We start from the raw sequence: 24,918 nt of genomic DNA on the forward strand, positions 1-24,918 counted from the left end.
ATGGAATAGCATGCCGCTGCAAGATGCTGTGGCAGCCATGCTGGTTCAGTATGCCTTCAATTTTGAATAAATCCCCAACAGTGTCACCAGCAAAGCACCCCCACACCATCACACCTCCTCCTTTATGCTTCACGGTGGGAACCAGGCATGTAGTGTCCATCCGTTCACCTTTTCTGTGTTGCACAAAGACACGGTGGTTGGAACCAAAGATCTCAAATTTGGACTCATCAGACCAAAGCACAGATTTCCACTGGTCTAATGTCCATTCCTAGTGTTCTTTAGCCCAAACAAGTCTCTTCTGCGTGTTGCCTGTCCTTAGCAGTGGTTTCCTAGCAGCTATTTTACCATGAAGGCCTGCTGCACAAAGTCTCCTCTTAACAGTTGTTGAAGAGATGTGTCTGCTGCTAGAACTCTGTGTGGCATTGACCTGGTCTCTAATCTGAGCTGCTGTTAACCTGCGATTTCTGAGGCAGGTGAATCGGATAAACTTATCCTCAGAAGCAGAGGTGACTCTTGGTCTTCCTTTCCTGGGGCGGTCCTCATGTGAGCCAGTTTCTTTGTAGCGCTTGATGGTTTTTGCAACTGCACTTGGGGACACTTTCAAAGTTTTCCCAATTTTTCGTACTGACTGAGCTTCATTTCTTAAAGTAATTATGGCCACTCGTTTTTCTTTACTTAGCTGCTTTTTTCTTGCCATAATACAAATTCTAACAGTCTATTCAGTAGGACTATCAGCTGTGTATCCACCAGACTTCTGCACAACACAACTGATGGTCCCAACCCCATTTATAAGGCAAGAAATCCCACTTATTAAACCTGACAGGGCACACCTGTGAAGTGAAAACCATTTCGGGTGACTACCTCTTGAAGCTCATCAAGAGAATGCCAAGAGTGTGCAAAGCAGTCATCAAAGCAAAAGGTGGCTGCTTTGAAGAACCTAGAATATAAGACATATTTTCAGTTGTTTCACACTTTTTTGTTAAGTATATAATTCCACATGTGTTAATTCATAGTTTTGATGCCTTCAGTGTGAATGTACAATTTTCATAGTCATGAAAATACAGAAAAATCTTTAAATGAGAAGGTGTATCCAAACTTTTGGTCTGTGCTGTACATGTCCTTTTGTTGCCTGAAACCCTTGAGACACAAATGTCTGCATAGAAGCTGTAGACACATGACAGCAAATTTGTATTGCGTGCCCATTTACAAAATGGGGGTGTTCTGAAACTGCACATGGTGAACATCATTCCTCCTTACTACATCAAGGATATTCTGTCCCTTAACAATGTCAGTCAATCCTTACGGCCAATGAGCTGCCGCTTCACTGTCCCCTTCTTTGCACAAATCAGATTTGAGGTCAGAGCTGGGGCTGTTCTCTCACTTCCATCACATGTTTTATTTGTCTGAAGGAGGGGAAGCAGCCACTGATTGGCTGCAGGTATCATGTGACTTTGCTTTGGGAGTGTCATGGGTTTATAGCGACAGAGAGGAGCCAGAAGACCACGCCGTCTGATTTCTCCTACTCCTGCACTGACTGGAAGCACTTCTCCTTCATTTTAAACGGTGCAGGTTTCTTCTAGCAGTGCAGGGGTTAATCTGCTCAGTGGGGAGCTCCTGGAAGCTTACCTGCATTAAGGCTCTCAGTTGTTTACTGTTGGGCACTCCCCTCCTATATATACGGGACTCTGTCAAGGAGGCATTGCCAGATTGCCAGAGCTAGCTCCATTGCCTCATGGTTCAGGAGTTGGTGGAGAGTTGTTGTTTGAGAAGGCGTTTGGTGGATTTATCTGAGATAGTTGCGTGGTTTTGGTAGTGTGCAAATCCTCTCCTTCTCTTACTTTGGTTTTTCCCCCATCCTCCACTCCCCAGTGTTTTCCTCTGTTGTTTGCTTGTAAATATTTGTATGTTTGGTATTTTCCTCTATTCCTGTTCATATTACCTTGTTAGTCTGGTTGGTGAATTGCCATTCACCATTACTCCCATCTTCCCTGGGTGGGGAGAGGGAACTGTTAGAAACCTCATGTTTGTTTTTTTCATCTTGTGTTTTGCGGTCACGTGACCGTCTGCCTTTATATTCCAGCTCTGCCTTTTTGGCTGTGCTGGACTTCAGTGTTGTTGGACTGTTTTGTTAGCCAGGTGCTTCGGTGCCTATCTCTGTCAGTTCCCTTGGTCCCTTGGGACCTCTAGTACCTTTTTGTCAGTTTATCTTTTTGTGTTCTGCAATAACTCTCTCTGTTCAGGATGTGTCCCATTTTTATTCCAGTCCTTAGTTCTTTTAGGGACCCTTCCCCTTTATTCTATACGTCTTCGTTCAGACTAGTCTAGGACTAAGGCGGGTCTGTTCACAAGGAACAGGCAGCCCGCTACATCGTAGGGATTCAGCTTAGTCTTACTGTAGGGAAAGCTTTCCCCTTCTTTCCTTAGTACTTGTTGCAGATCATAACAGTAAGTCCAGCCCAAAAAACTAAAAGAAAAGAAATACGGGGATCAGTATGGCTCCCGTCCAGGATTTGGCTCGACGCTTGCAGGGGTTGACTCTGGAGGTGGCCGAGCTCCAGCAACACGTGAGTAGCTGTCCTGGAGCGCATTTTGTGGAACCCAAGGTAGGACTGCCTGATGTTTTTTATGGTAAACAGCAATATTTTTTTTTCCTTTAAAAGTGCTTGTTTGTTATATTTTCGATTGAGACCAAGGTCCTCTGGGAATGAATCACAGCGCATTGGTTTTATTATGTCACTTTTGTGCAATGAACCACAAGGGTGGGCTTTTTCTCTTCAACCTAATGATCCATGCTTAAGGTCGATAGAAGAATTTTTTTCTGCTATGAGTCTATTATATGATGATCCTGATCGAATCTCATCTGCTGAGGCCGAACTCAGGCATTTGAATCAGGAGTCAGGTGATGTTGAGAATTATTGCACACACTTTAGAAGGTGGGTTTGTGAAGTCAGATGGAATGATCCTGCTCTGAAATGTCTATTTCTTGCTGGTCTGAGTGAAAGGGTTAAGGATTTGCTAATTGCATTCCCTGCACCTGAGACTCTGCAGGATGCCATGCAATTAGCTGTTCGTGTGGATAGAAGGCTGAGATCTAGGCAGAATGAGGTAAAGACTCCTGGTCCTAGTCCCCAGAAAATCTGCTCAGATGGCGGAGAACCGATGGAGGTTGGGGCGATGTCGCTCCGCTCTCAGGAAAGAGACCAGAGGTTCGCGAGGGATTGTGTCTTTATTGTGGTAAAGCTGACCATTTGATTAAGTACTGTGAGCTTCGTTTAAGTAAAGAAAAAAAAGGTCAGGTACGCCCGTATAGCTTGTTTGCGCTCTGCTGGAGTATTTCTTTCAGGGAGTACTACTTTGCAGGAAAATTTGATTGAATTTCAGGTATTTGTGGATTGTGGTTCAACACTTAATGTGATTGATAAAGGGCTTTGGGAAAAGCTTAAATTGAAATCCAAACCTTTGTCTTCACCTATTTCTGTGATTGCAATTGATAACACTCCCTTGAAATGTATTATTCACAAGGTTGCTGCATTTCCCCTCACTATCAATGGACTTCACCAAGAAATTTTGGACTTGGTTGTATTAGATAATTTACCCTCTCCGGTCGTTCTAGGATTGCCTTGGTTAAAACTGCACAGTCCTTTGCTGGACTGGTCTACTAATATGATAAAGTCTTGGAGTCCGAAGTGCTATGATAAATGTTGTAATGGTCGCATTGAGGCTGTGGGAAAAGGGGAATTACCTGTACCTATTCAAGATTTTTGGAGGGTTTTTTCGGAGAAGGAGTCACAAGTTTTGCCTCCTCATAGGGATTATGATTGCACCATTGAGTTTATTCCGGGAGCTACTCTTCCCAAGAGTCGCATGTTTAATCTAACTATCCCTGAAAGAAAGGCCTTGGAGGAGTACATACAGACTAGCCTTGTTAAAAAAAAGGACGGGGTTTGCGTCCATGTCTGGATTTTCGTGAAATTAATAAGATTACTGTACGCAATTCCTACCTATTGCCGTTAATTCCTGACTTGTTTAACCAGTTAGTGGGGGCCAAGTGGTTCTCTAAAATTGATCTCCGTGGAGTATACAATTTGTTACGAGTGAAGGAGGGTTATGAATGGAAAACTGCTTTTAACACTCCGGTAGGTCATTTTGAGTATTTGTCAGCCATTGTTGCTGTGGTTTTGTGCTTGTGGGGCGGCGTGGCCTGGAGTCATGGGGACTCGGTCCTGCAGCATGGGTGCTGTGAGGCACCAGGCCGCCCGCCCTGCTGGTGCATTGTTGCTGTGGCGGTGGTTGGCGCACGGCTCCGCTCCCGTTCAGGTAGGAAATGTTAGGACCCACTACGAGGTTTGCCGTGACGTGGCAGTGGGCTTCATACAGTCTGATCAGAATGTTAAACTAAGAACCTCATGTTCAGTTATATACATTTTTGCCGAGAGGCATTAGATCAAATGTATGATTTTTGGAGGTGCGGTCCATGCTCCTTTTTTTTGTATTTTACAGAAAGGAGTTGTGGTGGCGGCACTGGACTCCATTTTGGAGAATGAGATTCTAAAAGCTCAAGATGATGCTTCATCTAACACTCCCCATGGGAGGTTGTTCGTGCCTAGAACCTTTAGGAGAGACTTGTTTGTGGAGTGTCATGAGTCTCGGTTGGCAGATCATCCAGGAATTTCTGAAACTAAGAGACTTATCAGTCGCAGTTTTTGGTGGCCTGGGTGGCAGAAAGAAGTCATCAAGTGGGTGCGTCAAGGTACGGTGTGTGCTAGGTCAAAGGCTTCACATACTCCTGCTGCGGGGTTGCTTTGCCCTCTGGAGGTTCCTAGTGCGCCTTGGACACATCTCTCAATGGATTTTATTACTGATCTGCCCATGTCCGAGGGTTTTACTGTCATCTGGGTGGTCGTGGCCCGTTTTAGTATGATGTGTCATTTGGTTCCATTCATTAAGTTGCCCTGTGCCAAGACACTCGCTAAGGCGTTTGTTAAGGAGATTGTCAAGCTTCATGGCCTTCCCACGGATATTGTTTCTGATAGAGGACCTCAGTTTGTGGCTCACTTTTGGCGTGCTTTTTGTGACAGGTTGGGAGTCCATTTGTCATTATCGTCTGGGTATCATCCTGAGTCTAATGGACAGACTGAAAGAAAGAACCAGGATGTAGAACAGTTTTTGCGATGTTTTGTGGCGGACAATCAAGAGGTGTGGTCTGAGTTTCTGCCTCTCGCAGAATTTGCTCTTAACAATCATACATCCTCCTCAGCTGGGTGTTCTCCTTTTTTTTGTTGTGCTGGGAGACATCCGTCTTTTGGTTCGTTCACCAAATTAGGGTCGGCGGTGCCGGAGAAGGAGAATTTTTCCGGTGATTTGGAGAGAGTTTGGACTAATGTACGTTGCAACCTTCAAGAGGCTAACAAGAAGTCCAAGAACTATTTTGACAGGAAACGTAAGGAGGTTTTGTTTACTGTGTGTGACATAGTTTGGTTGTCCTCAAAGAACCTGCGGTTAAGGATTCCCTCTAAAAAACTGGGTCCTAAGTTTGTGGGTCCATTTAAAGTGCTTCAGGTTGTTAACCCGTCTGCTGTTAAGTTGGATGTCCCTACTTCCTGGAAGATTAATCCTGTGTTTCATGTTTCCTTGTTGAAAAAGGCTGATGTATTAGATAGGGATGCCACTGTCACAGTTCCTCCTGTGGTGGAAGACAGCGAATATGAAATATCACGTATCTTGAATTCTAGATGGCATGGAGGGAGATTACAGTATCTCGTCTCCTGGAAGGGTTTCGATCCCGAAGATAACTTCTCGGTAAGGGCGGATGTCTCTGCTCCTAGGCTTGTTAGAGCTTTCCACAAGAGGTTTCCGGATAGGCCTGGGCCTGGAGGATCCGGAGGGTTCTCTTAAAAGAGGGGGTACTGTTAGAACCCTCCTGTTTGTTTTTTCCATCTTGTGTTTTGCGGTCACGTGACCGTCTGCCTTTATATTCCAGCTCCGCCTTTTTGGCTGTGCTGGACTTCAGTGTTGTTTGACTGTTTTGCTAGCCAGGTGCTTCGGTGCCTATCTCTATCAGTTCGCTTGGTCCCTTGGGACCTCTAGTACCTTTTTGTCAGTTTATCTTTTTGTGTTCTGCAACAACTCTCTCTGTTCAGGATGTGTCCCATTTTGTTCCAGTCCTTAGTTCTTTTAGGGACCCCTCCCCTTTATTCTATAGGTCTTCGTTCAGACTAGTCTAGGACTAAGGCGGGTCTGTTCACAAGGAACAGGCAGCCCGCTACATCATAGGGATTCAGCTTAGTCTTACTGTAGGGAAAGCTTTCCCCTTTTTTCCTTAGTACTTGTTGCAGATCATAACAGGAACAGACTGAGGGTGGATTCAGGAGCTCAGCAACGTACGTGGCTCCGGCATCTTCATCTTTAAAAGTAATCTGGGGAACAGGGATAGCTAGGGCGCCCCTAGCGTTAGGGACAGAGAAGGAGCTCTTGGTCTTGGGATACCCGACTACAGAGTCGTGACAGGGAGAGCCAGTATAGACACCGCTGGTATGGCGCCGATCATGGAGGGAGTATAAGTGTTATTATTTTATAAGGGGGAACATTGTGAGGAAGAAGGGGTTGTCCGAGTAGTGGACAACCCCTTTTAAGTAGTTTCAATAGTCATCATTGACCGCTCATATGCAATTTGCATACTTACAGTCATGTTCTGACTAGCTGCTCTTCCTAATTCTCTGTGTTCAAGGAGATACTACAGCCCCTGCTTCAATGAGAGAAGAAGGGAGAGAAACTAGTTGGCATGTGACTGTAAGTATGAAAATTGCATATAAGTGGTCATGTAATGACTGCTGGAATAGGCAAATAGAGCTGAATCCTGACAGCAAGTCTAGTACACACTGTTAGGATTTGCTATGTTACAGTGCTTAATCTTATAATTATAATAATATATTATAATTAATGCTCCTAACATAAACACAGATATGGTAACACATAAAATGTCAGACAGCACATTAGTTTATTAACATAGCCACGTATTAAGTTATCTGGCAAGTTATGGATGGTTATATGTGTACAGGATCACAACCAACAATAAGAACCACTATCAGTTTATAAATTTATCACCAGAACCACTAACAGTACAGAAATACAGCATCACAACCACAATCAGTGCAAGAAACACAGCACCTGAACCACCATCAGCACGTGAATACACCACAAAATTTATTACAGTGATCAGTTACCAATTCAGGTCGGCCCCATATACTTTTGTATCACATGAACCTACAACTCTCAGTATGTCCTTAACTATGGTAAGAACATATTGGGAGTTGTTAACAGCCATCATCAGACTGTGGACCATACTGGAACCACACTACTGATGAGTAGTGTTGAGCCACCCCCGTAGTGTTCGAGTTCGGTTCAGTTCGTCGAACACCCGTATGTTCGACGAACTGTTCGTCGAACTGTTCGTCGAACACCTTCGAACACCATTAAAACCAATGGCAGGCAAACAAAAACACATAGCAACACATAGAAAACACTTCAAAGGTGTCCAAAAGCTGACAAACTGCTCAGAAGACGCAACTAACACATGGAAAAGTGACAAGTACATATAGTCATGTGAAAAGAAAACAGGTGGAGGAGTAAAAGGAGGGGGAGACACAGATATAGGCATGTCATGCCCTTCTAAAACCAAAAAAGTGCGAAGCCGACACGGCCAGTCCGTTCCTGCCCGTGCGCCCTCTGTGTCGCCGGGTTTTTGCCAGAGCTGCGGTGGACCCTGACGGCCAGCCCCCCTCTCCCAATACTGGTGCCTGTCCGCTGGTGGGTCAAGCGAGCCCCCCTGCGGTGGAGGCAGGTCTAAGCTTTTTCATTTAAATTTTCTCTGTAATTTGAATGAGTACACTTTAAATCCTTCTACAAGGATCTATTGGAGGGCAAGTCTGATGCCAGGGAATTCCAGCTCCAGTAGCGTCCACTAAAGCGGTTGCAGTTAAAAAGCTTATATAAGGATCGAGCTTGGCGGTCCACCGCAAGGCGTCCTACCGCCAGTCCCAGCCCCTGTGCCTTGGGGTGCCTCCCGATGCTCTTCACTGAGTATCCCGGGGGCCCGAAGCATTTCCTTTGAAAAAATTAAGTGTCCAAACTACAGGTGGTGTAGCTTGCTTAACAGCTGGGATAATCCGCTGACTAGCAGATACTGCTACTAGGCACAAAGTATTTCCTGGGTAGATGCAGTTAAAAATTTGTAATTAGATACTGTCGTTGGATGCTGAGAAAGCACTCCACAGAGTCTCCTGGCACGCCATATATTATTTTCTTAAAAAGCTTGGGGTAGAGGTCTAGGGGACCCTTTTATAGCTAAAATCACGGCCCTGTATTGCAATACGTCACCTAGGCTGAAAATAAATGGAACTGTAGCACCCCGAGGGCTCGGTTGCTACAGAGGTATTGCACCTCACCCAGGGGTGTGATATCTCACTCTCAGGTAAGGATGGAGTGTGGATCAGGACCCCGACACCTGCATGCATTACACCACATTGCCGTGGGGCAGGGCGACCAATATGCCCCTGAGATGGGCACGACAGTCCCTGTCCCTGGCTGGAGTGGGGGGAGGGAACACCGAGGAAGGGGAACCCTGTAGTGCAGGAGCAGGGAGGAAGCAGTTCCTGGGTGCATTGAGAAGGGAGTGTAAAAGGTGGGCCCCATCTTAGTTCAGTGCAGAGAAGTCTGAGCAGAAGTGACAGGGAGCAGGGACTCTGCATGAGCTCTGCTCCGGAGGCGGGCCTAGTAACAGAGGCCCAGGCCTGGAAGAGGGAGAAGGAAGGAAGAGGAGCGGAGAAGGCTCCAGGAACGAGGAATGAATGGATCCCAGGGGTGCGGGCGGGCGAGTCGCCACCGCACGCCCGAATCCACCTGCGTGGAGGGGTCAGGCCAAAGGGGGAGACCGGTCCCCGAAACTAGTGGAGGCGGGAAACGACCCTGAGCTAGAAACCGGAGGCTGTGACATTTTATGTGGCGCAGCCCCTCGCTACACCCGCTAGGAAGGCACCACATAGGGTCAGGGAAACTGGCGCCAAGTTTACCAAGAGGAGGCCCGAGGCAGCCGGACAGAAGCGTGGTCACTGGTGGGGTAAGAAAGGCCAGAGAAAGGACACACAAAGGGGGTCCTGTGAAGCGCTCCAAAGTTATCTGGGAGTTGGCCGAGCCCCTCACCTGGTGAGCACAGTACGACATGGGCAGCCGTTACCTGCAGAAGTGGTCTGGATAATAAGAACTGTGAGTAAAGGCCCTGGACTGCATCACTGACTCCGTGTCGTTACTGCTGCTGCCCTGCACCGTCACCCCCATCCTCCGCATACACTGCCCTGAGGCTATACTCCTCCCGTGGGGAGTTATGCTACGCTCTGCTGCACCCACAACACCAGCCTCAGCGGTCTGCCCTGCAGCAGCGGTTCACTCTGACCGCAATCCACGGGTGGCGTAGTCGGACATTTAAGCATCAAAACCACATAAATAGTTCCGCCACTGGTTTGACCGCCCTGAGCCACGGAGACTACAACCCCCAGCATCCACCAAAAAGGGTCCGGCTCCGGGAGTCCCAAGGCCCAGGGGGCGCGTCAGAACATTTTCATCACCTTTCATAATCACCAATGGGAATAGGCAGGGATGTCCTTTGTCCCCTCTCTTATACATCCTAGTGACGGAGCACCTGCTCTCATCAATTCGCCATAACCCCAATATTAGGTGGATTGAGGTGGCAGGCACCGAGTACAAGTGCTCTGCATTTGCTGATAATGTCCTAGTATATATCACTCAATCACATATATCCATCCCTGCTGTTATGGCTGAAATAGATCACTTTGTTACATGGTCAAATTTTAAAATCAATGCAGCGAAGTCTGAGGCCCTCGATGTTTCCTTCCCCAAATCCATACAGGATTCCATACAGTCCAACTTTCCCTTTGCCTGGCCCTCACAGGGTATCAAATACTTAGGAATTCGTATTCATAGAGACCTCTCCCGTCTATGTTATCTTAATTTTGGGCCCTTTATTGAACAACTCCATACAGACCACGGTTGGCAAGTTAGAACTGTAAGATTCACTACGTGAACCACTGGTGTTTTGTGGAAAAGCACATGTACACTGTGCTCCAAATTATTATGCAAAAAGTGTTTAGGAGTGATAAGGTAAGAATTTTTTTGTTTGTCAGTTAAACTCATTGATGGTGATGTGTGTCAGGGCTCTTTATATCACTGTAAGCAATTGCAGACACCTGTGCTAATTAGTTTGGCAGGTGTGTACAATGAAAGGCAAGACTACTTAAGAAGGCTGTCCCACATTATTAAGCAGCCTACATTTTCTGCCAAAATGGGAAAGAAAAAGGATGTGTCGGCTGCTGAGAAGCAACAAATTGTGGAGTGTTTAGGTCAAGGCATGACTACAATCAACATTGCCAAGACACTTCATCCTGCTCATCGCACAATCAAGAAGTATGTAGCTGATTAACAGTACACACGTATGCGTGCTGATAAGGGAAAATTGAGGACTCTTTCCTACAGGCAATTACGTCAGGTTAAAAGAGCAGCGGCAAAAAAGCCTTGTCATAGCAGCAGACAAGTTTTTGAAGCTGCTGGTGCCTCCAACGTCCCCCAAACAACAAGATGCAGGGTCCTTCAGAGGTTTGCAGCTGTGCGTAAGCCATCCTGTCGACCTCCTCTATCCACTGTACACTCGATGGTCCAGATGGATGGAGTGGAGGATGGCTGGTTGATGGACACCCCATGCAAACACGGCTACGGCGCCAACAAGGAGGAGGTGGAGTAATGTTTTGGGCTGGAATCATGGGGAGAGAGATTGTCGGCCCCTTTAGGATCCCTGAAGGGGTAAAGATGAACTCCATAATGTATGTGGAGTTTCTCAAATAGCACTTCCTGCCATGGTTCAAGAAGAAGAACCGTGTATTCCGCAGCAAGATCATTTTCATGCATGATAATGCACCGTCTCATGCTGCACATAACACATCTGCATCTCTGGCTGATATGGGCATAAAAGGGGACAAACTTATGGTGTGACCCCCATGCTCCCCTGACCTCAACCCCATTGAGAACCTCTGGAGCATCATCAAAAGGAGTGTCTATGATGGCGGGAGGCAGTTCACATCTAAGCAACAGCTCTGAGAGGGTATTCTGTCCTCATGCAAAATAGTTGAAGCAGAAACCATCCAAAACCTGACAAATTCAATGGACAAGAGAGTTCAGAAGCTCCTTTCGAACAAGGGGTCCTATGTGCAAATGTAACATCTCCTAGAATAAAGTTTTGAGTTGAAAACTGTTTGATTTCAGTTTCTAATAACCTGCTAATGCTTATAATTTCAAAAATGACCATTTTTTTGTTCTTTATTAAAATGAAAAGGTTGATCAAAGAGTGTGGGGGATCTAAGAGTGTGGCAACCCAGTAGTCAGGATTATTTCGAATTCTGACAATCTGAGGGTCATGTTGCAGGTAGTGCAGCAAGAAGGCACTCATGTGTCTTGCGCATCTAGGAGCCCCAAAATTATTTTCCGGGCTAGATGCAGCTAAAAATTATTATTAATTTGAAAGCTGGTGGAGATTAGTATAGATGGTCTAATAGAATCAGTACTGCAAACTGCTACAAGGCCCAAATTATTTTACAGCCAAGATACAGATAAACATGATTAGTAATTTTAAATCTGGTGGAGTTTAGTATAGATGGCCTAATAGAATCAGTACTGCAAACTGCTACAAGGCCCAAATTATTTTCCAGCCAAGATACAGATAAACATGATTAGTAATTTTAAATCTGGTGGAGTTTAGTATAGATGGCCTAATAGAATCAGTACTGCAAACTGCTACAAGGCCCAAATTATTTTCCAGCCAAGATACAGATAAACATGATTAGTAATTTGAAAGCTTAAAATGGTTGGTGAGGTGATTTTAACAAATCATCATGCTTTTACTCTCCCCAGGATGACACAGGGGTAGAAAAGTCCTTTCAGATCCATGATTTGTTCATCTTTATGAACGTGAGTCTGTCTACATTATCAGTGGAGAGCCGCGTGCGCTTATCTGTCAGCACACCACCAGCAGCGCTGAACACACGTTCAGACAGAACGCTGGCTGCGGGGCATGACAAGATTTCCAAGGCGTAAGTGGCGAGCTCCGGCCATTTATCCAGATTGGAAGCACAAAAAGAGCAAGGGTCCAGTGACACAGTCATGGCTTCAATGTTTACTTGGAGATACTCCTGTACCATCGTCTCAAGGCGTTGACTATGTGTCAGATTTCTTGTCTCCTGTGGCTGTAGCGTCGGCGTCCCTGCCCCCTGTTAGGCAGGGACGCCGTTCCCCTCACCGGCTCCATGCCCGGCGTCCTCCTCCCGCTCTGCTGGCAGCGCGCGCTGCTTCCCGGTCACTGTGCTTAGGGCGCGCGCTCCCTCCCTCTTAAAGGGGCCGCGCGCGCCGTCCTAAGGAGTTCCCGTCCAATGGCCGGAGGATCTCACCATATATAAGGCACCTCTTCCAAAATGGAGGTGCCCGAGCAATGTTGCTGCAAAGCCTTCCAACTCTGTTCAAGCCCTCAGGTCCCATTGCCAGCTTGTTTTCCAGTGCTGTCTACCTGCTTGCAATCCTGTGGTCCGACAGTCTGCCTACCAGCATCTGCCAGTCTGTCTATGGATCAGTCCGCCTGCGGACAAGGAAGCACCTGCCAGATACCTGCCTGATACCTGCCTGATACCTGTCTACCTGCTTGCAATCCTGCGGTCCGACAGTCTGCCTACCAGCACCTGCCAGTCTGTCTATGGATCAGTCCGCCCGCGGACTAGGAAGCACCTGCCAGATACCTGCCTGATACCTGCCTGATACCTGCCTGCCTGCCAGCCTGTCCAGAGACTCTTACCCGCTCACCTGGGAGCGCTCACCTGCTACCCGCCTGCTAGCCTACCTGGAGGCTTAGCCGTCACTTGCTGTGACCACCTGCCTGTCCAGAGACTCTTACCCTGCTGTCACTTGCCGTGACCACCTGCCTGTCCAGAGACTCTTATCCTGCTGTCACTTGCCGTGACCACCTGCCTGTCGAGAGACTCTTACCCTGCTGTCACTTGCCGTGACCACCCGCCTGTCTAGAGACTCTTAACCTGCTGTCACTTGCCGTGACCACCCGCCTGTCAAGAGACTGTCCCCGTCACTCGCCGTGACCTCCTGCCCTTCTACCCAGAGACTGTCCCTGTCACTTGACGTGACTGCCTGCCCGCTTTCCCTGGGAGCCACCCGCTTCCTTACAAGGACTGCCCCTTTGTATAGTAGCTCACAGGTTCCACCTCCCAGACCCGTTACAGTTTGTTCGGGCCATGGAACCCGGTGGCACCCAAGCTCCCTCGCTCTCGGACCTATGTCATGAACTATCCCGTCAGCGGTCCCAACAGGACTCCATCTTGGGCCACCTGCGTAGTGTTAACTCCCGCCTGGACACACTGACCGCCTCATCGGGAGCTGCTTCCACCCGCACAACTACTACTCCGGCAGCGCCGCTGCCCATCAACACCATGGCATCCCTTCCCGGCCTGGCACGAGGCTTCATTAACCAGTGCACCCTGCACTTTGAACTTTTGGCATACCAGTTCACCACTGACCGAGCCAAGGTGGCCTTCATCATGTTCCATCTCACTGGGGAGGCACTGGCTTGGCTAAATCCTCTATGGGAGAGAGGAGACCCCCTGGTATCCAACCTGCCAGCCTTTCTCACGGCCTTCCAGAAAGTCTTCGATGAACCAGGACGAAAGACCTCATCCGCCTCATCTCTGCTATGCCTTCGTCAAGGGAGTCTCACCGTGGGCCAATATGCCATACGGTTCCGTACCCTTGCTTTCGAGCTTGCCTGGGATAATGAGGCACTGGTTTCCGTCTTCTGGGAGGGCCTGTCCGGCCGGATTAAAGATGAACTTGCCGGTCGGGACATTCCTACCACTCTCGATGACTTAGTGACACTTACCACCCGGATTGACATCCGGTTCCAGGAACGCACCAAAGAGGTTACTCCTGAGAGGAGGTTTCCACGCCTTGCTCCTACTTTTCTGAATCCCGTCTCTTCCTCTGTAACTCCCCGGGCGCACTCGCCAGAGCCCATGCAGGTCGACCAAACCAAGATGGTCAAAACCCGTCAAGAGTCTCGCCGTGCCGAGGGGAGCTGTTTCTACTGTGGTAGTAAGGAGCACCGGATCCGTTCCTGCCCGGAGAGGTCGGGAAACGCCTGTGTCTAGGATCGCTCAGAGAGGTCGTCCTAGAAAAGAGTAAATCCTCTCCTTCTCTGATGCTGTCGGTCTCTATCATCTGCGGGGAGAACCGTTACTTTGAACTTGCTCAACTTGATTCTGGAGCTGCCGGAAATCTCATTTCTCAGTCCCTGGTAGAGAAATACCACATTCCCACCAAACCTCTGGCTGTACCCTTATCTGTCGCCTCCGTGGATGGGGGTCTCTTACCGCATCCCATCCAACTCATCACCGAATCCATAACTCTGCAGGTGGGAATGCTGCACGCTGAGAGCATCTTCTTCCATGTTCTGCCTGGACTCTCTCACGCCCTCTTTCTAGGCCTACCTTGGCTCCAGAGACATGCACCCGTGCTTGATTGGCAGACCGGAGAAGTCCTTCGCTGGGGGCAGGACTGCCATAAGACTTGTTTAGTTCCCGTTCGTCCTGCCCGTCCTTCTCCTACCCCAGCCAATCTACCCGGCCTACCGGTTCCCTATTGGTCTTATGCGGACGTCTTTAACAAAAGAGAAGCTGAGACATTACCCCCTCACAGACCATACGATTGCCCAATCGACCTGATACCCGGTGCTACTCCTCCCCATGGGCGTATTTACCCTTTGTCCGCTGCTGAAACCCGGTCCATGTCTGAATATATTGAGGAGAATCTGGCCCGGGAATTTATCTGGAAATCTACCTCCCCGGCGGGAGCAGGCTTCTTCTTCGTCAAAAAGAAAGATGGCTCACTCCGTCCCTGTATAGACTATAGAGGCCTTAACCAGATCACGGTGAAAAATAAATACCCCCTTCCACTCATTTCTGAATTATTTGACCGTCTGAGGGGTGCTAGAATCTTCACCAAGCTGGATCTCCGTGGGGCGTATAACCTGGTCCGTATCCGTCAGGGGGATGAATAGAAGACGGCATTCAACACCCGGGACGGCCACTATGAATACCTCGTAATGCCCTTCGATCTCTGTAATGCTCCCGCCGTCTTTCAAGAGTTGGTCAATAACATCTTCCGTGACCTTCTCTACTCCTGCGTGGTGGTGTACCTGGACGACATCTTGGTCTTCTCTCCGGATCTTCCCACACACCGGAGGGACGTTCGTCAGGTCCTGCTCAGGCTCAGGCAGAACCACCTCTACGCAAAATATGAGAAGTGCCTCTTTGAGCAGACCTCGCTTCCGTTTCTGGGCTACATAATCTCTCAGACCGGCCTACGAATGGATCCTGAGAAACTGTCTGCCATCCAGAAGTGGCCCCGACTAGAGGGGTTGAAGGCTATTCAGCGGTTCCTGGGCTTCGCCAACTACTACCGCCTCTTCATTCCGCACTTCTCTTCCCGGACTGCCCCTATCTCTGCGCTCACCCGTAAGGGCGCTAATCCCAAAGAATGGCCGCCCGAAGCAGAGGAGGCCTTCCTTTCCTTGAAACAAGCTTTCTCCTCCGCCCCTGTGCTGCATCGTCCGGACGGCAACAAACAATTCTTCCTAGAAGTAGACGCTTCCTCCTCCGGAGCCGGAGCGGTACTCACCCAAAAGTCGTCTTCCGGAAGAATGGTAACCTGCGGCTTCTTCTCCAAACTCTTCTCCTCTTCTGAGCGCAATTATTCTATAGGAGACCGAGAATTATTAGCCATTAAGCTGGCACTGGAGGAGTGGCGTTACCTGCTCGAGGTGGCTCTTCACCTGGTAATAATTTACACGGACCACAAGAACTTGGCTTACCTCCAGAGCGCCCAGAGACTTAACCCGCGCCAAGCCCGGTGGTCCTTGTTCTTCGCCCGCTTTGATTTCATTCTTCATTTTCGCCCGCAGACAAAAACATCAAAGCTGCTGCCTTGTCCCGATCCTTTTTGGTCTCTGATCTAGAGGAGGAGCCTAAGCACATCATCGACCCCGCCAAAGTAATGCAGGTGGCCCCCGTGAATCTAAGTCGTCTTCCACCCGGTAAGACGTTCGTAACAGTACCTGATCGTGAGAAGGTCCTACACTGGGGACATTCGTCTAAGCTAGCTGGCCATGCTGGTCAGAAAAAGACCCTCCAGCTTATTACCCGGCATTACTAGTGGCCTACCCTGCACAAGGACGTAATAGACTTTGTTTCAGCCTGTGCGTCCTGCGCCCGCAACAAGGTTCCTAGACACCTGCCAGCCGGCCACCTCCTGCCTCTTCCTGTACCTGCAGCCCCGTGGCAGCATATAGCCATGGACTTTATAACGGACCTCCCTGTCTCTGCCGGTTGTACGGTCTTTTAGGTGGTCGCTGACCGCTTTTCTAAGATGGCTCACTTCATTCCCCTGCCGGGCCTCGCGTCTGCATCTGAGTTGGCTAAAGACTTTATCCATCATATTTTCCGTCTTCATGGTCTTCCTCTCCACATCGTATCTGATCGAGGAGTTCAGTTCACCTCTCGCTTCTGGCGAGCCATGTGTAAATTGCTGGGGGTCACCTTGGACTTCTCTTCTGCTTATCACCCACAGTCCAATGGTCAAGTAGAGCGGATCAACAAAATTTTAACCAGTTACCACTTTGTTAATGCTCACCATTCCGACTGGGTGGATCTTTTACCGTGGGCCGAATTTTCCTACAATAATCAAGAGAGCAAATCTTCCTCCAAATCCCCGTTTTTTATAGTCTACGGTCAGCATCCTCGGATCCCGTTTCCCGTCTCCACCTCGGTGGACAATCCGGCTGCGGAATCTCTTGTTAGCGAATTTTCCTCCATTTGGGAAAGTACCAGATCCGCACTTCTTCAGTCATCTGAGCGGATGAAAAAACAGGCTGACAAAAGACATCTGGATCCGCCACAATTCCGTCCTGGAAATAAAGTCTGGCTCTCGTCCAAATATGTCCGGCTCAAGATTCCGTCCTACAAGTTAGGGCCTCGGTTCATTGGCCCACTGGAAGTTATCAAACAAATCAACCCGGTGGCCTATAAATTGAAACTCCCGGCCAACTTGCGGATCCCTAACTCCTTCCATGTATCTCTACTCAAACCCGTTGTACTTAACTATTTTTCCAAGTCTACAGGTATGCCTCCTGCTCCGGTTTCCGCTGAAAACGAGTTTGAGGTAGAGAACATTCTGGCCACCAAAAGGGTAAGAGGAAAGACCTTTTTTCTAGTGGATTGGAAGGGGTTTGGTCCTGAGGAGAGAACGTGGGAGCCCCGGGAGAACATCCATGCCCCTCTCATCCTTGATAAATTTCTCTCTGGCCTAAAAAGGGGGGGCCTAAAGGGGGGGGTACTGTAGCGTCGGCGTCCCTGCCTCCTGCTAGGCAGGGACGCCGTTCCCCTCACCTCTCCGCTCCGTGCCCGGCGTCCTCCTCCCGCTCTGCTGGCAGCGCGCGTTGCTTCCCGGTCACTGCGCTCCCTCTCTCTTGAAGGGGCCGCGCGCGCCGTCCTAAGGAGTCCCCGGCCAATGGCCGGAGGATCTCACCATATATAAGGCACCTCCTCCAAAATGGAGGTGCCCGAGCAATGTTGTTGCAAAGCCTTCCAACTCTGCTTCAGCCCTCAGGTCCCGTTGCCAGCTTGTTTTCCAGTGTTGTCTACCTGCTTGCAATCCTGCGGTCTGCCTACCAGCACCTGCCAGTCTGTCTATGGATCAGTCCGCCCGCGGACTAGGAAGCACCTGCCAGATACCTGCCTGATACCTGCCTGCCTGCCAGCCTGTCCAGAGACTCTTACCCGCTCACCTGGGAGCGCTCACCTGCTACCCGCCTGCTAGCCTACCTGGAGGCTTAGCCGTCACTTGCTGTGACCACCTGCCTGTCCAGAGACTCTTACCCTGCTGTCACTTGCCGTGACCATCTGCCTGTCCAGAGACTCTTATCCTGCTGTCACTTGCCGTGACCACCTGCCTGTCGAGAGACTCTTACCCTGCTGTCACTTGCCGTGACCACCCGCCTGTCAAGAGACTGTCCCCGTCACTCGCCGTGACCTCCTGCCCTTCTACCCAGAGACTGTCCCTGTCACTTGACGTGACTGCCTGCCCGCTTTCCCTGGGAGCCACCCGCTTCCTTACAAGGACTGCCCCTTTGTATAGTAGCTCAGAGGTTCCACCTCCCAGACCCGTTACAGTGGCCTTGCAAAGGATGGGCTAAAAAAGTGGTGAAATGATTCTGCAAAATTGATGTTACCAGTAGTGTTGAGCATTCCGATACTGAAATATCGGGTATCGGCCGATATTCGCGGTATCGGAATTCCGATACTTAATTCCGATACTATTGCAATATCGTATACCGGAATCGGAAGTTCCCATAATGCAATGAGACATTTTCATTTTATTCAGCCAATGAGGATCCTAAGAAGTGTGGGCACATCCTGTTAGGCATGTAGGCATCTTAACTAATGGCATGGCTGTGATTGGCTGCTGAAATGATGTCATGATGCACTATAAAAGCCACCGCCGCCATTTTGAGCTCACTCTGCTGTGAATTCAGTTAGGGATAGGACGCTGTTGTTCTGAGGGACAGTTTTAGCTACCTATTTGCTCTATACTGCTTTACCCAAGCTACTTTCTAAATCACTGTGCCTTGCAGTGCTAGTGCACAGTTCCCTGTGCTGTTCACCGCTATCTGCAAGGTCTGTGTGTGTGAGTGCAGCTCACCCTGTAGTGTGTGCTTCAGCCAAGTCTGGTTGTAGTGCACTCAGTGTGTGTCACTGCCTCATACATTGTCCTTTTTTGCCAATTCATAATTTTTCCTGATATCTCCTATTAGTGTGGTGGTTCCATCTGTATTCAGCTAAATTGGTTCCAAACACACTATATAGGAGTAGATAGAGAAATTTTTTTCCGTCTTGCAGCACTAGTGCACAGTGCTCTGCATCTGTACTGTTCACCGCTGTCTGCAAGGTCTGGTGTGTGAGTGCAGCTCACCCTGTAGTGTGTGCTTCAACCCCGTCTGGTTGTAGTGCACTCAGTGTGTGTCACTGCCTCATACATTGTCCTTTATTGCCAATTCATAATTTTTCCTGATATCTCCTATTAGTGTGGTGGTTCCATCTGTATTCAGCTAAATTGGTTCCAAACACACTATATAGGAGTAGATAGAGAATTTTTTTTCCGTCTTGCAGCACTAGTGCACAGTGCTCTGCATCTGTACTGTTCACCGCTGTCTGCAAGGTCTGGTGTGTGAGTGCAGCTCACCCTGTAGTGTGTGCTTCAACCCCGTCTGGTTGTAGTGCACTCAGTGTGTGTCACTGCCTCATACATTGTCCTTTATTGCCAATTCATAATTTTTCCTGATATCTCCTATTAGTGTGGTGGTTCCATCCATATTCAGCTAAATTGATTCCAAACACACTATATAGGAGTAGATAGAGGAGCCTTTCTGCAGCATTGGGCCCTGCAGCCCCAGCCAGATTAGTATTAGCCTATTTTTTGCAGCCTCATCTATTGCATTGTAGGTTACCTTCCTACATTGTAATAGCTACAAAAAGTTTGTGATACTATCGTTATTACATCTTTAGGCACATCCAGTGTCTTTTTGTGACAAAAAAAACCTAAATAAAGTTCACCAAACACTCCACTTTACAGTTGTGTAGGCCACATTAGCTCATATTAAAGTCTAGTCCACACTTTATAAAATTAGTGTTTCTTATACCTGTTAGCAGCTGTTCAGGAATAAGCACACTAAGCCCTTAGTACTTTTCTGCCTATCTTTATCAGTCTACCAAGATGAAGAAGGCAGGGAGTAAGGCATGTGGTCGTGGTCGTGGGCGTGGGCGTGGAGTTTCTGCAGGGAGAGGACGTGAGGATTCTGTGCCTGCAGGGAGAGGACGTGGGGATTCTGTGCCTGCTGCGGGCACCAGTGACTCAGCATCCCCCAGTTTTACCAGGGAACAGTCCTTTATGCGCAGCTTTGTAGGAGCTAGCCGTACCCCACTGCTGCGCGAGGACCAAATTGAAGCCGTTGTCGGATGGATGGCAGCTAACGCATCGACTTCAATTAGTTCCAGATCCTCTCAGGTCCTGAGCACTGAAGAGCACCCATCTGTCTCTTCACCACCTGCCAAATTGCCCAGGCAGTCAGAGAGCCCTGGACAGGAGCCATCTCTACTTCTGTTCTCTGAATCTCTTGGCTTGGAAAGAGGGGGCCAGCCAAGCAGAATTCGAGAATTTGAAGAAGAGGTAGTATGCAGTGATGCGCAACCGTTTTGTCTCTCTGAATCTGAAGAGGCGGGTGGGCCAGTGCCTATGGTCAGCAGCACACCTCAGTACGCATCTGATGATGAGACTCAGGTGCCACTTTCTGGTGCGTACTGTGCTGTCGAGACTACCCAGGAGAAGCAGTTGTTTGAAGAGGGTGGTGTAGATGATGAGGTCCTTGACCCATCATGGCGTGAGGGACAGGAAGGTGGTGGGAGCAGCTCTGAGGAAGAGATTCCCCGAACGGCCCAAAAAGGAGGGAGAGGGAGGGGGCAGACTTGGTTGCCTGTAGCCTCCACTTCGGCACCCATTAGGAGCATGGCTCTTCCAAAATCCAAAGCGGGCGCTCCCAAGACTTGCAGTGCCTGGTCCTTTTTTGACACAGTTGCAGATGACATTTGCTTTGTCAAATGCAAGCTGTGTAATCAGAAGGTGAAAAGAGGGAAAAGTGTCAGCAACCTCAATACCACAAATATGTGGAAACATGTGCGGACCAAGCACGTGGTGGAGTTACACAAACACACTGAAGACCTAGGCCAACCTACAGCGCCACCTACCACCTCTTCAGCTCGTGTTGTAGCCTCTTCCTCCAGCTCACACACAGCTGGTTCGGCTTCCTCACAGGATCGCCATGGAAGAATCTCTGGCACTGTTGTACAGAGACACAGTGTAATTCCACCCACAGCACCACTTTCCCAGTCATCCTCACACTCCCAGGCCAGTCTACAGCCATCGTTAGCACAGGCATGGGAGAAAAGGCGCCCATACTCGGCAAACCACCCCCGAGCACAGGCTCTGAATGCTGGCATTGCTAAACTACTGGCCCTTGAAATGCTATCATTCAGGCTGGTGGAGACTGACACATTCCGTAACTTTATGGCATTGGCAGTCCCACAATACAACGTGCCCAGCCGCTTTTATTTCAGCAGGCAAGCCGTCCCTGCCCTGCAACATCATGTGGAGGGAAAAATTAAACATGCGCTACAAAACGCCGTCAGTAGCAAGGTCCACCTGACCACTGATGCGTGGACCAGTAAGCATGGACAGGGACGATACCTTTCCCTCACTGCCCATTGGGTAAATGTTGTGGAGCCGGGTACAGATCTTGAGAGTGGCACTGTACGTGTTCTGCCAACTCCAAGGATTGCAGGAATCCAGTCTGTACACATTGACTCCTCCTCATACTCCAGTTCCTCTGAATCAGCGCTGCAGGAGCCGTCACGGTCTACCTCCACATCGACCCGTGAACGGTTACCTGTTATGATGACCGATATGAGCACAGCCGTGGCCAAACGTCAACAGGCCGTATTAAAATTAATTTCTTTGGGGAATCGAAGCCACACAGCGCAGGAGCTCTGGAATGCCATCAAGCAGCAGAGTGACGTGTGGTTTGTGCCAGCGAATCTCCAGCCAGGCATGGTAGTGTGTGACAATGGCCGAAATCTGGTGGCAGCTCTGGGCCTAGGCAACCTCACTCACATCCCATGTCTGGCACATGTGCTCAACTTGGTCGTGCAGAGTTTTTTGAGGGACTATCCGGATCTTGATGCACTGCTTCACAAGGTCCGCATAGAGTGCGCTCACTTGCGGCGTTCCAGCAATGCAAGATCACGCATTGCAGCTCTGCAGCGCCGATTATGTCTTCCGGAACATCGCATCATATGTGACCTACCCACCAGGTGGAATTCAACGTTACATATGTTGGAGAGGTTGTGTGAGCAGCAGGCAGCAGTAATGGAGTACCAGCTGCAGCAGGCGCAAACAAGTCGCAGTGCGCGCCGTTCACACTTCACCACCACTGAGTGGGCCTCTATGAAGGACATTTGCCACGTTTTGCGTGCCTTCGATTATTCCACGCGGATGGCGAGTGCAGATGATGCACTAGTCAGCATGACTATCCCCCTTATCTGCCTGCTTGAAAAAACACTGCAAGCACTAAGGGACGAGGTTTTGGAAGAGGTGGAGGATGAGGAGTCACAAATGCCATCTGCTTCTCTACAGTCTGCGCAACGTGGTTCCTCACAAAGGCCTAGGCAGGGGACACTTTGTGAGGAGGATGAGGAGGAGTCAATGGATGAGGAAGACATCTGTCCAGAGGAGGGAGGTACACAATGCTCTAGTAGTCAGTATCTAGAGCGAGGGTGGGGTGATGCAGAGCAGGCAGAGATCACGCCTCAAGCAGGGGACAGCGTTTCTTGGCCAGTTGGCAGTCTGCAGCACATGGTTGATTTCATGCTGCAGTGCCTCAGAAACGACCGCCGCATCGCCCACATTCTCAACACGGCTGATTATTGGGTGTCCACCCTCCTAGATCCTCGCTACCGGGACAACTTACAAAGCCTCATAACACCATTGAACCGGGAGCGTAAAATGCGGGAGTACCAAGACGCACTGGTGCATTCCATCATGTTCTCCATTCCAACCGAGAGCAGTGCTGCTAGTGCTTTACAAAGCAGCTCAGTGCGTCGAGGCAGTGGAGGAAGCTCTGCACAAAGAGGGAGCAGAAGCAGCGCCTCAGCACAAGGCAAGACCAGTATGGCCGAAATGTGGCAAAGTTTTGTGTCCCCGCCGCCACAAATGTCTACACCATCACAGACAGCTCCAGTCAGCAGGAGGCAACGTTTCCGTCAGATGGTGACAGACTACATGTCTTGCCCTCTTAGTGTACTCCCAGACGGCTCTTCTCCCTTCAAGTTTTGGGTCTGTAAGCTGGATACATGGCCAGAGCTTAGTCAGTATGCACTGGAGGTGCTAGCTTGCCCTGCTGCTAGTGTATTATCGGAACGCGTCTTTAGTGCCGCAGGTGGTGTACTAACAGACCGTCGCATGCGACTATCCTCCGATAACGTTGACCGGCTTACTTTTCTCAAAATGAACAAGGCCTGGATCTCTCATGAATTTGCCAGTCCTCTTCCAGAATAAATAATTGGTTGGCAACAGTATCCAGGTCTCCTGTTCTGTTCATGTTTCTACCACCTGAACTGTAATCCCTGAGCTCCAACACCGCCAGTTGGCGCTCGGAAGTGCCGTCTGCACAGTCAACACTTGCTGCCGTGTTATTGGGGTTCAGTAACGTCAGCTGTTCTCCTGCTGTGCGGACGGCAATTTCTCCTGATTTGTCCACATCCACTGTACTACACATTTTAAAGTTGCTCCAATTACTCCTCTGGCTCCTCTGTTTTCATTCTTATCCCTGGGCTCCAGCACCGCCAGTTGGCGCTCGGAAGTGCTGTCTGCACAGTCAACACTTGCTACCATGTTATTGGGGTTCAGTAACGTCAGCTGTTCCCCTGCTGTGCGGACGGCAATTTCTCCTGCTCTGTCCACATTCTCACTACTACAGATTTTAAAGTTGCTCCAATTACACCTCTGGCTCCTCTGTTTTCAGTATTATCCCTGAGCTCCAACACCGCCAGTTGGCGCACGGAAGTGCCGTCTGCACAGTCAACACTTGCTGCCGTGTTATTGGGGTTCAGTAACGTCAGCTGTTCCCCTGCTGTGCGGACGGCAATTTCTCCTGCTCTGTCCACATTCTCACTACTACAGATTTTAAAGTTGCTCGAATTACACCTCTGGCTCCTCTGTTTTCATTCTTATCCCTGGGCTCCAGCACCGCCAGTTGGCGCTCGGAAGTGCTGTCTGCACAGTCAACACTTGCTACCATGTTATTGGGGTTCAGTAACGTCAGCTGTTCCCCTGCTGTGCGGACGGCAATTTCTCCTGATTTGTCCACATCCACTGTACTACACATTTTAAAGTTGCTCCAATTACTCCTCTGGCTCCTCTGTTTTCATTCTTATCCCTGGGCTCCAGCACCGCCAGTTGGCGCTCGGAAGTGCTGTCTGCACAGTCAACACTTGCTGCCGTGTTATTGGGGTTCAGTAACGTCAGCTGTTCTCCTGCTGTGCGGACGGCAATTTCTCCTGCTTTGTCCACATCCACTGTACTACACATTTTAAAGTTGCTCGAATTACACCTCTGGCTCCTCTGTTTTCATTCTTATCCCTGGGCTCCAGCACCGCCAGTTGGCGCTCGGAAGTGCCGTCTGCACAGTCAACACTTGCTGCAGTGTTATTGGGGTTCGGTAACGTCAGCTGTTCCCCTGCTGTGTTCACGGCAATTTCTCCTGCTCTGTCCATATTCACTGTGCTACTTATTTAAAACTTGCTCCAATTACACCTCTGGCTCCTCCGTTTTTAGTATTTACCCTGGGCTCCAATACCGCTAGTTGCTGCTCAGAAGTGCCGTCTGCACAGTCAACGCTTGCTCCAGTGTTATTGGGATTCAGTAACGTCAGCTGATCCCCAGCTGTGTGTCCGGCAAATTCTCCTGCTTTGTCCACATCCACTGTAGTACGGATTTAAAACCTCCTCCAAATACACCTCTGGCTCTTCTGTTTTTAGTATTTACCCTGGGCTCCAGCACCGCCAGCTGGTTCTCGGCAGTTCCATTGGCTCTTGTACCTTCTGCTACCCATCCGGGTTCCAGTACCGTCAGCTGGTTCTC

This window comes from Phyllobates terribilis, unplaced genomic scaffold, assembly GCF_046119375.1.
Source record: "Phyllobates terribilis strain yellow unplaced genomic scaffold, ASM4611937v1 Scaffold_3__8_contigs__length_932513732, whole genome shotgun sequence".
Lineage (NCBI taxonomy): Eukaryota > Metazoa > Chordata > Amphibia > Anura > Dendrobatidae > Phyllobates > Phyllobates terribilis.